A 14,040-nucleotide genomic window follows, 5' to 3' on the forward strand; every position below is an offset into this window, starting at 1 on the left:
ACTTGGGCGGTCCACTCCTGTTTCCCAGATCTGGGCCGCAAGCAAGCTGTATGTCAACCAAGAACAAACCATATAAACCATTCTGTAAAAAAATGTGTGGACGGTGTTTCCTTGTTGAGCTGTGGCAGATGAACAGTAACATTCCAGATAGCAGAAGTGAGCCACTTCACTCTCGGGTATGTGTAATCTGGATGTGGGCCAGTTCTGGTTAATCTGGTTTGTTCTTGGTTGACATACAGCTTGTTCATTTGAACAATTCTTGTGGGAATATAAGATTTTCACTAGGTTAATTAAGTTTCAGTATACTCATGCAACTTGCTCTTTGCCTGGCAAGCCAAAAAAAGTGCTATCCACAATGGAGACTAACAGCAACTCCCAATGATTTGGGGTATTACAAAACATTCAAATTTCTTGAAACAGTTTTTTAATAAATACAAATACTAAAATCCATAATAAGGAGAAAGAAAAGAGGACAGACAGTTATTTGATTACTGGGAGGAAGTCAAGCACAGCAAATATCTGTGACATGGACACATGAAAATATAATGCATTAGGGTTTAATAGGAGGGAACTTAAATGCCATTTAGTCATCTGGGCAAGTTATAAATGAACTCCAGAATGAAAACAGGTTTGCAAATTTGCAAGTGTGGCAGGTCTTCAGGCCCTTGGAGGCAATGAAACACCACTTTGGCTTGTGCAAAGCCAGTTGACCATTGTCTCCACCTACTGTTAAAAACCGTTCAGACAGCAAAGTTTTCATATCTAAAACAACCTATGAAAATGTGAACCTCTGCTAAATGATCTTATCATTGTACTACCTTTTACCTGGCTTTCTGAATTTACATATTAAACCACCTGCCACTTCTTTCAGGATGTTGGCAGTTTAGGACAGGTAGCTACAGTGTAGCATTCACTGCATACAGTGAATCTGTGGTGAAGTGAGATTTATCCAGCTTTTGCATGTCCTCTGTATTTCTGCCTGGCATTTTCCCATCAACAAAGTGTTTTATTCTTCCTAAAAACACAACTTAATCAGGACGGACAAGGTTACTCACTACAGTAATATCAAAAACATCAAATTACACAGCTGTTTTTTGAGACCTAAGAATCTCTTTTTCAAGGGAGACCTGTCCAAGACAGGCAGCAGCACAAATAAAAACACATAGTTACAGACAGAATACACAAAAGGAGACAAATTCAAAAAAGAAGGAAAATTACATTTCAAAATAGAAATTTCTAGGAATCAGTTGCATCACAAAGTAAATTAAAAACATTTACATCCTAGGGATTCTGCCTGTAAATATTTAATTTTGGATTTAAATGTGTTTAATGAGATTAATTTGTATTAAGTAGTACAGTACAAGTATTCCATGCTGAGGGTGCAGAATACACAAACGCCCTTTTTCCTATTTCAGTACAGGCATTTCGGGCAGAAAGCATAAAGAGTACTGTCTCACACTTCTCTGCGTGACCCAAACACAGGGGTAGTATGGGAGCAGACCAAGAATTGCCTTATATATAAAGTTGTACTTAAAGGTGTAATAGTAGTAATAGTAATATTCTGATTATAGTTACTAACCAAGGCAGTTATCTTACAGGATGCCAAACTACTTTAAGGGTAAAAGTTGTTTTCTACCAGCAGATGTCACCACAGAGCCAACATTAACCATCATTCTCTGTTGCTGCATCAGTCTGGTCCTGGCTGTGTTCTATTTGTTGTGCTCTCACCATGAAAGATGGCCCCTAAACACAGCCATCTTTGATTTGAAAGATAAAAAAAATGCATATCTTCCCATAACAATTAATCCTAACAAGTGTTAGATGAACATTTTCTTCATTCTTTGGAGTCACTGATAATTTCCTTATAACATTTTCTAGCAAGGTTAAAAGGACAAAACCATTGCTAGATTAACCTGTCGGGGTGCCTAAGGGCAAAAATTTGCCATTGTTCCTCTTTTGTGTATGTGCCCAGTCACTTCCAAGATCCCATCAAGTACTGAGCACACAGTAGACTGTAAAACGCAGCTTCATTATTTGCCCAAAGACCAACCAGTACTCCTATGCTGAAATACTACCTTGCCCCAGGCTTGCTGTGTATTATTTTCTGGTAGTTTGATTAAATACAAATTAATTTATGAATGTGTGAGAACAATATTAAAAAAAAAAAAGGTCTGAAAGCTACATTGTCAAACAGGGTCTCTCTACAAGATAGGGCCACATTCCTTAGGTACAGTGATAATGCAGGACCCACCTTAATTATTTGATATTGTACTTTAGAGGTGAAAATTCTCTAACAAATTTGCAAAATTAGCAAAAAACCCTGAAACAGAACAAAAACAAGAGTCTGCAGCCTCACTAGCAGCTCTGCGAAGCTATACTTACCCACAGCAATGACTGAGCTAACATCAGCATGCTAACAATGTCAAGGCCAACAAGCTGACGTTTAACAGTATAATGTTTACCATGTTCTCCATCTTAGTTTAGCATGTGACTGTAGCATGCTAACATTTTCTGATTAGCACTAAATACACAGTACAGCTCAAGCTAGCAAGAATGTCTTTAGTTTTGTAGTTATTTGGTCATAAACCAAAGTATTGGACAAAATATTAATGACTTGATGATGGTTTTAGATGACAAATCAATGGATCCCCTTAGTCATTGCTTATCATCGTCTGGGGCATTTCACCCATAATCACAAATGTTAACCTCAAGGTGGCATTGGAGCAAAAGTCAAGGGAATCACCAAAATCATTTGGATATATCATGTGGAAGCTACAAACGTCTGTGCAAAATTTTGCGCCAATCCATCTTGTAGATGTTGAGATATTTCATTGGATAAGTGAACATTTTGACCTGCTTGCGGTGCTAGAGGGAAAGCGAAGAGATCACAAGGACTTGTCCTCTGGCCACCACAGATACCTCATTTTATGGGAATACATCCAATTGTTGAAATATTTCAGTTGGTAGACCGAATGACCAATAGCCACAGAGACATGCTGCTGGTGTGGCTAAATGTCTTTGTCAGTTGGTAATTTGGCGTTGGATCCAACAACAACAACAACAATAACGCTAGTTATCCGAGTACATTTTCTTTTTCCATACACCTGAACATGCTGACATTATTTATTTGACATAAGCAACAGCTATAGACACAGAACTAATGTTATTGGACTTTAATGGTATCTGTAGAATCTCAGTTGTAGGAGCAGAGGATCTTGGGAGCAGGACAATTTCACTAATATTATTATTTCATTAATATCATTATACAGGAATCTAAACGATTCAGCACTTTTGGAAACACAAATCAAAACAGCTTTGACACACAGGCCCTGTTCATCTACCAAACCAGCTTCATGCTGCAGATCTTCAAAAGCGTAGCCCAGCCTTCAGAGACCACAACTCTCTCATTTTCCCAACTGTGGAAGTGCCTGACCCATATATGTAAATTAGAAAGAGTTGATTTTAGGGTTGGGGTTTGTTTTGAGCTTCTAGATTCCTGATCAAGTGCAGTTTGGTTCTTCAATCAGAATTTTTGTCTTGAAACAGGACCAAATGGGTGCAGAATGTGGTTGAGTGAATTTTTTGATTAACAGATTTTTGATTAACTGATTAGCAGTTTTGATAACAGTTTTAATTCATAACCCTGGTATGGTTGGGTGTAGGTGAGGTGAAGTATTTTCTATCATGTTCATCATTTCATTTTTACTTCCTTTGCCATAATCTATATGCACAGGATCGACAAAAGCAACAGAAATAATCTCCCACTTATATGTACACTTTTATCTGCAGTCACCACAGGAAAAGAAGCAGTGTTGGACATTTGATAAGCAGACCCAGATTTCGTTCCTCTTTATTATCAGACGACAGAAAGCCAAACGACTTCTAGCACAGTGTGCGCCTTACCAAGTCTTGTAACATTCCCTGCCCTCAGAGTGTAATGAAGTGGAGCCAGTCCCTGCTGTTAGGAGAAAAGAAGGTTGTATATTTAAATGATATCTGGTAGCAAATGTTCAGTAAGTAGTTTGTAAATAATGTGTCCTACTGCTATGTGTGGAGTGACTTATTTATTTTTGTTGAAGGCCTGGATTTTGTCTTGGTGTGTGAGAGAGAGAAAGATGGAAACATTCTAGTTTCTGTGTAGCATAGGTGGCTGGGGTTTTATTTCCAATTTTTACGTTAACTGGGGAAATACATCCTTCTTCATAGTGAGCCCTTTGTTTAAGAAAAAAACAAAAAAGTGGACTGGCATTCAAAACATCTAAAAGACTTATGCCAGAAATGTATTTTTAAGGCCAACTGGGGGAAACAGAAACAGTATATGACAGTGGACATAGCGAGGTGTGTCGTCATTCATTGGTTAGCATTGGAGCCGGTTTGAAGCCCATAGTTGCAGCTTATGGTCGGCGCCATCTTTTCCATTTGGAGCCAAGACCTTCCAAATAAAGAGTGTGGGGTGTTGCCTTTCACACTCTGGAAACATGCCCCGCTACCTCAGACCGAAGCAAACACTAGCTTACTCGGAACACCGACTGGTGCACACTTGGGCTAATGTTAGCTTAGACATCTAAGCTACTAAGTCTTCAAATCTTATTAACGGGACAATAATTTCCAAAATGACCACCAGCACACTTATTTAAGGGCTTGACTTTGGCGATTGAGACCATACTGACTTTGAGCCAGCATCTAGCAGCTGGGAAACATGCTGGGAACGCAACATTATCATGTCATCACCTTAAGCCAGTAACCATCTTCACATTACACATAGATTCATTCGATCCATTATTGATATACAAATATTGATTTCAGAGCAGCTTTAAGCAGCCAAAGTAAATGTGAACCCACAAGAGAAAGTTTTCTCAGCTTTTTTCTGCTCCAAGTGAGGTGCACCACACATGTTCAGTGACCTAGTTTACTAAAACAAGAACAAAATTGCAAACCCAATCCTTGTCCTCTATCAAGAACATTTTGACATCCAGGCCCATGCTTACTTATAGATGCTTTTAACTTTACCAGGCCATTTCCTTGTTATTGCTCCTGCCAGCTGAAACACTGTTGTTTAGTTACACAAGGCATTTATCCATTCATCCATTTTCTGCTTTATCCTGTTAACCCAGCACATATTAAGCATTTAGAGGCAGCGTAAAAATGTGTGTCAATATAAAATGCGGGTACACGACATTCAATTCCTGGAAAGCCAGAATAGAAAAAATAAAGGTTTTAGTTGTAAAAATACAGATTTGTTGGATTTATATTGCTGTCTCAAAATCACACTAAACTAGCAGCAAAAACCAGCACAGGACTCAAAGGGATTTACCAGTTAGGAGACACATGCAGAAATGATGCATCAGGGTTTAAAAGGAACCCAGTTGTCTCATTAGTATCTGTGTAGGTGTGTAGGTTATTATATGTGAATTGCAGTGTAAAAGTATCATTGCAAATGTTAATTTGTAGCAGGTCCTTGAGCCCTTTCAATCAACCAAACACCACTTTGTCCTGTGTAAAAACAGTTGACCAATGTCTCCACTTTCTGTAAAAACAAAACATATAGTATGATTAAGGATCTAGATCATCTATGAACATGTGAGTGTGTGCAAAATCTTCCCCCTCATTTTGACATGTCATAACTGCAGTTTATGGAGAAATTGTGAATCTTCATATTATACCACCTGCCTTGTTTTCTGAGGGGAGGGCTGTTCATAGCAGTAGACATACAGTGTATGTGTGAATGTGACAAGGAGGGAATCCATGCAAGAGTTATACTTAGAACAAACGTATTTATTAAAATTAAAGTTAACACAAATAAACAATAGATTGATTGCCAACATCAGTAATACATGCATGTGTGGGATTTGTGCTGTGGAAGTGTTGAAGGTGCAAAAGAGAGTGATATAAGGTGGACGTGGGCTGCAGGAAGGGAGAGAAAGAGTGATCACATGGGCCAGCTTTTATAGTCTGGAAGGCCCAGGTGAACCAAATCAACTGATGACCCTCCACTGCCTGCCAACTGCCTGCTGAGGTTGGCCAGGACAACCTCCTAGACTGTGGGAGGTACGTCACACTTGTGAGGTGAGATCTATCCAGCTTTTTATATGTCCCCTCTGTTTCTGCCTGGTGTATCCTGCCAATACAGAACTGAGAGTGTTTCATTCTTCCTGATTTATAAGTTAATTTTATTTCAGCAATACCCAAGACTTTGAAATTACAAAACAGTTAAGCAGTTATTTTTTGAAAAAAAAAACCCGGCACTTTCAGTATAACAATCTGTAAAAGCCATTATAAATCACTTGTGGCAGAAAACTCCACAGAAACATCAACAAAAGGAAATCTCATCATCATAGGCCCTTTAGGTACACCATACATACTGTAAATGAACAAGAAGGAACATACATACACTCACAAACACACACACACACACACACACATATATATATGTATAATTGGCAGCCACTTGAAGATCCCCTAAAGGGCATAGATGCCGCCTTAACTCAATGGCTCTTTTACAGATGATAAAGCATTAATGAATCATGCATTAATCAGGGGTTATCTTATTTATTCTAGCAGTATTACAGGCATTGGGAAAAAAGGAGTGCCATTAAGGTATGCTGTCCAATCACAGATACACTAGGAGAATACTATAAAAAATATCATTGGGTTTTACTATTACTATTAGGATACAACATATTGGGCTTTCAGCATCGAATTACTGTAGTATCAATACATTTCTCCTATTATGCTATTAGTATCAATTGTCTTTGTATTATTCAAATCACATTTTACATTAATCACTTCTTCTTGATGTAGGATAATTTTGTTTTTGAGGCTTAAAATACATAAATAGTATGCTGCTGCTGTCTGCATTAGCTACTGTCTCCTTCTATTTATTAATGCTACACAAATAGCCTATCATAGCAAATGAAGCTATATTAATCAAGTACAGTCTGCGAGCTCCCGATAGTAGCAGGTCATGCGAAATAACCTCCCATTAAGGTCAAATGAAGCTCATTTAAAGAAGCCATATTCACTGTATGAGTTAATTAATGGTTTTAATATACTCCTTCTCTGCAACTTGCTCTTAGCTCTGTAACCCAGTAAAGGAAACACACTGTAACTCCCAGTGTGTGTACACTTCTGGTTTCCATTTTCATCATAACCATCACCACCATCTTCTCATTGCTCTATGGCTCCTCTCCGTCATCATCTTCAGAACCATCATCTGATTGCTCCCCAATTTCCACCATCTTCAGCATCATATTTCATTGCCTCTGCCAGCGAGGACGGACAGATCATTGAGGCTGCAAGAAGGAAATTGAGTGCACTCATAAAACAGTTGTTTCTATGTGATTTTTTTTTGGTCTTTGGCCAAAGTGGTCAGTGTGGGTCACCTGCCATAGCTGCCAGCTGATTACGTAAAGTCCCCCTCCACTAAAAGTGTGTTTTGCTAATTGTTGCTTCACTTGGATGTTTGCGCTTCACTGCAGAATGATGTACAGTATGTTTGATACCAAGAGACTGCTTTCTCATCCATCTACTGAAGGGGGAACCTTTCTCTGTGTTTATCCTCTGAGTTTACTGTATGTACAAGATGATTTTGTGGCATAACAACTTGTTTTTGATGCCAATTGTGGTCCAATATGCAACTGCTTTTAACTGCACTGAGTGCATTATGCACTTTTAAGAATGATTAACTAATATACAAGATGTTAATTAGGGAGCTTTCAAGTTGCTGGTTGGCTGATTTAGTTATCTTTGTACAGAGCAAAGCTAGCTGTTTCCCCCTGTTTCCAGTCTCTGTGCTAAGCTAACTGGCTGCTATTTCCCAAAATGATGAATTATTGCTTTAAGTTATCTGGCTGCATTGTATTTATGTCTCCCTCATAGCAGATGTTTTTGTAAGCCTTCTGAAAGATTGTGCTTGCCATTTGCTTGATACCTGTAGTTAACCTTTTAATGTAAAGCGTTTAATTAGTTTCAAAACCTGTGCATATAAAAACCAGTGTATGTGATATGAGCGCACAGAAGCAACAGAGCATTTCTGCTCCGCGTGCACAAATACGTTGTGTGTACAAATACGCGAGCATTGGGCTGTGACAAGCACTCGCTTAACCCTCTCTATGCGCCTGCAACTGCTCAACACTTGCTCACTTGACAAATTGACTTTTGAGACTTAAGAGGCTGTGATGGAACAGACAGTCTGCTCCTTTGATTGGTCACTTAGAATACTGACCGTGACCTTTGATTGGCTGTTTTTTTTTTATCACTGACAGTTGAAGACAGGCAGTTGCCTGAGAGAACAAAGGGAAACATAAATAATGAGATAATTTAGTGCTTTAGTACTTATGAAAAAAGTGTTAGGCATTGTAGCAAAAGCCTTCACAAATCTGAAACTGTGTTTTAATGATTCTCTGGAGTCTTCTTCATAATCTAGTCCATAGCTGACAGGTTTAAGTATAGTGGTTTTTGATCTGGACCTGGTCTAATGTGGTCTGGATGGAAAATTATCAGTGAAAGCAAAATAAAGGTCTCACAAATCTGAAAGTGGGTTTAAACAGCATTAAGGCTTTTGCTACGATGTCTAACACTTAAGCGTGAGTGGTAAAAAACTGAGAATCAGCTGCTAAAAATCATTATTTATCTTTCCCCTTGTTCTCTCCGGCAATTGCCTGTCTTCGACTGTTCCTCCAAATTCTCAAAAGTCAACTTGACAAGTGAGCAAGTGTTGAGCAGTTGTGAGCGTGTTGGGAGGGATAAGTAAGTGCTCGTGTGCACATGGAGCAGAAATGCTCTCTCGTGAGGATAGTTTTCCGCTCGCGGATACTGTTCGTACTATGCGCTCATATTGTGTGCACGCACCTGGTTTTTTATGTATGTGAGTTTTGAAACTAAGTAAACACCATATTAGTGCCTCAGTGCTATTGGATCTGTGTTGTGCCTGTATTGTCTTGCAGTGTACACTGAAGTTGACATTGATTTATGCTGACAAGCATGTTTTATACCACATCTTTAATGTATCTGGGACATTAAAGGACAAACGTGTCTCTGGTCTTTCTAGTCCATCGGATGCCATCCAGTGAATTTGATTTACCTCACATCCCTTCATCCTACACACACACACACACACACACACACACACACACACATTTGCCCTACCTCTATTAGAGCTGAACACAAACCTTGATACACACTAATCACCTCCCATTTGTTGTAAAATTGTCTCACTTTCTTTGTGAAGGTATACCAAAGTCTGATCATTTATTTTCATGGGAGTGCTGCCTTCAGACTATCCTTGTGTGTTGTGAGCTGGAGGCCACAAAGAAAGAGTGATGCATGATGCAAAGCAGGCTTTAGAGAGCCTGCTTTGCATTTGATCGACCTCTTACTCTTTCATCAGCAGCGATGAGAACTTCTCCTCAGCCACGATTAGAGGGGCATGTAGAGAGATGTAAATTTAGACAAGATCATAGAGAAAGCTGCAAGGCTTAGCCAGCCAGAAGTTAGACAGATAAATCAGGTCAAACAGAACAGGGGAAAGAAGCCCCAGGAAGCATTTGCTGAGAGTTTCATTTCAAAATGAAAAGTCCATCTTTTAGAAGAAGTGACACAGAGTACCTTTTATTTATATTTTCAGAGTGGGTTTCACTGTGTATTCATGATGGTTTGCAGTCATGCGCAGAATACAAAAGCTTTTCCAAAATGTATAATGTTGCATGATTAATTATGTTTTTTACCTCTGTCTTTTTCGCTGAATCTTTCTGGTTTCACTACCTATGTTTACATTGTGTTTCAAGATCATGTGCCAGTTTTCAAGATAAATCAGTTTTACCAAAGACTTACTTAAAGGACCAGTGTGTAGGATTTAGTAGCATCTAGTGGTGAGGTTGCAGATTGCAACCAACTGAATACCCTCCCCCCTTCTAACCATATAGGAGAACCTACGGTGGCTGTGAAACTTGTGAAAAACGTGACAGGCCGTCTCTGTAGCCAGTGTTTGGTTTGTCCGTTCTGGGCTACTGTAGAAACATGGCGGTGCAACATGGCAGGCTCCAAGGTAGAGGACCTGCTCCCTATGTACATATAAAGGGCTCATACTAAGGTAACAAAAACACAATTCTTATTTTACACCAAGGAAAACATACTTGATGATGATGATGTTACTTTGTAACTGCTGGATGTGTAAATGACAAGTTTGCATTATCAGCTTAAATCATAAGTCAATGTTATGGTCACACCTTGTTTCTGCTTCCTTCAAGTGGCCAAAAAACAAAACAGATATGGTCGCGTTAAGTGGTGTCTAATTATATATCAAAGATTTCACTGTTTCCACTGGGACAAATATAATTCATTGGAAAAAAGTAGTTCCAAGGAAAACTGCCTACTTGCTACTAGCAAGTTCTAGAGTCTCTCTGCTCCAATCTGCGTGGAGACACCTCCAAGCTAAAACATCTACATCCTTGGCTTGCCAGAATCCATTGAATACAGACACCCTACCCAATTCTTTTCAGAATTACTCACCGAGGTCTTCAGGAAGGAGGTAATTCCATCCCCTACAGAAACTGACAGAGCACTCCGTGTCCTCGAAGACTACAGCCTGGAGGTGTTAAACTAGCGGGCAGAACCATGGCCGAATTGTACAAGTGGCCTGCTCTTCTTTGCCCAGTGAGGCTATTACATTGCCCAGTGGTGAAAAGTGGCTGAAATTGGAGGGGATTCTTTTTTCTCAGCTGTCACTTTACTCTTCTTTAACTGTCATTTTGAGCACTTCCAGTTATATTTTTAGGTAAAATTAACTTTTTACAGAGTCAATTTGCATTGTTCACAGTGGCTGCCTGTTGCTGCAATTGTGCAATATCTCTATCAAACCTACTGGCCTATTTAAAACAATATGTAATGGGTATTCAGACCAAATCAGGTGGTGTGGCGAAAACGCCTGTCCTCCCATTCATTTGAATGAGGGTAGTGCATTTAAGCTGCAGGGGTCTTGGCCCCAGTGGTGCCGCAACGGCCTGCGGCAAGAAAGTTGATTCAAAGTCAACTTTTGGAGATACACAAGTTGACGTTGCGCTGCGGTGGCCAATCACAGCCAGCGAGCAGACTGATCAGAGCTGCCATGAGGGAGTACAAATATGTTACTAGTAAGAGGAGAGGACATTTCTCTTTGTTTGATAATGTTAAAAGTAAAATTATACTTTTCTTCCTGGCTCATTTTAAAAAAGATGAAAGAAAAAGAGAGACAGAGAGAGAAAGAGAGAGAGAGAGAGAGAGCTGAGAGCACCAGTGAGCTAGAGAGAGATACCAGCTGTGGTGGAGCAAGCTAGAGAGTGAATGAAGAGAGGGAGTGGTGGTAGTGAGAAAGCCGGTGAATCAGATCAATGAAACGTTATTTTCTGATTATTTCACAACGGTTACATTCCAGAGCACAAACACAGCCACACCCACACACATACCTCAGCTCAACCCTGCGGCGGTGCACCACAGCACCTGATTCGGTCTGAATACAGCCTTGGGCAAGAGGAGTTGCTATTTTGACTGATAAAAATATACCTTTTGAGACCTCTAGTGTCCACAAAGATCAAAATGATTGTTACTTAATTGTATCAGGAAAGCTGTTTAATACCCAGGTGGTTTCAGCTAATGTCTATGCTCCAAATTTAGATGATGTCGCCTTTCTGGAATGCTTCTTCTCCCTTCTCCCTGATCTGGGCACACATTCTCTGATACTCTGGGTTGACCTCAACTGCTGGTTAGACCAGGAGTTTGACTGTGCCTCTTCTGAGCCTTCTGCTGTCAGCAGATCAGCCAACTACATACAGTCCTTCCTCTCTGAATATTGCTTTTCAGATGTATTTTTATACCCCAGAGATGGAGAATATTTATCTTGCAGGCTCACTCTTGTGAGTTTCAAAACATTGTGATTTCTGATCATGCCCCTCTGGTCCTGGGTTTATCTCTTCATGGCATTGGTCAAAGGCAAGGCAAAGAGACACTGGCGATTTAACTCAACTTTACTATCTGATAAGGGCTTTGTGAAGTAAAGAGCAGAATAAATAACTTTCCTCTTTGACACAAACACTTCCTTGAAGTCTCCAGCTTAACTGTATGGAACACCTTAAAAGTGTATTTTAGGGGCCAAATTATATCCTTTGTAGCAAACAAAAGTAGTAACCTCCATAAGAGACGACTAGAACTCTCAAATCAAATCCTCAAACTAGATAAAACAGTATGCCCAGACCCCACACCTGAATTATGTAATAAACGCTTAGGACTCCAAACAGATCTTGACCCCCACTCAATGTACCAGACAGAGAACCTACTGCACAGTGAATGAATATGACAAAAAATCAACTCAGAGGTATGAAAGCTAAACAAGTTATCAAAAAGATCCATTTGGACAATTGTGAGGTGATGTCAGATTTGACAGATTCATCAACCCTTCAAACTCCAGCGTGGGGCTTTCCAGGGGTGTCCTTTAGGCCCTGTGCTTTTTGATTTGACTGGCTATCACTCTTCACAGTTGCAACCATCTGTCAGGCATCTGGAGGGGGAGTATTGAGCACAAAGTGTTGTTCTATGCGGACGACCTTTTACTATACATTTCAGACCCAAATGCCTCCCTGCCTTCTGTACTCTCAATGCTTGACCAATTTGGCCAAATCTCTGGGAACAAATTAAACTTAAACAAGAGTGAACTATTTCCAATTTATGAAGATACATTAGAACTGGACTATTTGGATACACCGCTTAAAATCAAAGATGAAAGGTTGATTTGTAATACTGTTACTACTGTTATGAAACCACCTTACTCTGTTTAAAAATCTGTACTGTATTTGTTTTAAAAGCAATAAAAATGAATTTGAAAAGAAAAGAAAGAATGTATTTTGATTGTCCAGAAAAAAACTGAAAAGACCTAATGTTGGTGAAAGTATTTTATTGATTAAATTTCTCAATAAAAATCTATTTTCTATTTTCTCAATAAAAATGAATAATGAATAGAAATTTAGGTTTAAATTGAGTTGTTCTCTCAATGAAATTTCCCAACTGCTTTTAAACTCAGCTAGTCAAATATATGTCTCAAAACTGTGCCTCTACATTCCTAGTAATTAGTGTATATTTGCCTAGTTTTTTCGAGAAAACTGTCAATAAAACTTAACGATATAATTGACCAGTAATATTAAGTAATGCCGAAAAAGGTATAAATGCTTTGAGCAGCACCAACATAATTACATTAATCTCCATTCTATTGAGTGGAAGCACCTGTTTCAGAAGCAGATAACTCAAAAGCTGTGCGCATAAAAAATAAACCTCTCAGCAAGCTTTATAGTACAAGGAGCCATGAGAAAATGTGTTTTTCATGATCTGGGTTAATTGACCCTTTAACTTGCAATTTACAAGTACTTCCATCTGGAGCACAGATCTTAAGTTGTAGTGAGTATTGCTTGCTGTTCCGTGATGGACAGCCGTTGGATTTGCAGGAGTTCAATTTTGTTTCTGGTATCTTGCTGCTTTTACAAACATTCACACCTGGGAGTAGAACCCCTGTCTGCTACTCTCGACTGCTTAGCGGCTCCACTGGAGCATGTGAGTGCTAACTGCCTTTCACATTCATTTTTCCAGAGCACTCTTTTCATAAGCTGACCTGGGGAGCTGCAACAGAATTTTCTGTCTTAGGCTTTTACCTTTAGGCTACCAGAGCTGTGGAAATATTTATGAAATTAGTGAAGTCTTGGGCATTTGGATGAATATACAGATAAGATAAAGACACTAATTCAATACGTCTGAACTCTTAACATGTTCTTGTATGAGGTACAGTACAGTGGTCACCACTTTACCTTGGAAAGAGGAAATTGACAGATTTGGGTTTCAACTCTAGAGCTTGTTGTGAATATGGTGCAGTCAAAATCAGACTTGGAAAAAAAAAAAACAACCAAACAAACAGGATTAGCTGCAGCCACAGTTAATCCCATTTTATTGCCGATACCTCCATGTGTGTGATCCGTGTGTGTGTGTATATGTGTGCACTCTTATGGATACGTGTGTGTATGAGGG

This window comes from Thunnus maccoyii, chromosome 16 (genome assembly GCF_910596095.1).
Source record: "Thunnus maccoyii chromosome 16, fThuMac1.1, whole genome shotgun sequence".
Lineage (NCBI taxonomy): Eukaryota > Metazoa > Chordata > Actinopteri > Scombriformes > Scombridae > Thunnus > Thunnus maccoyii.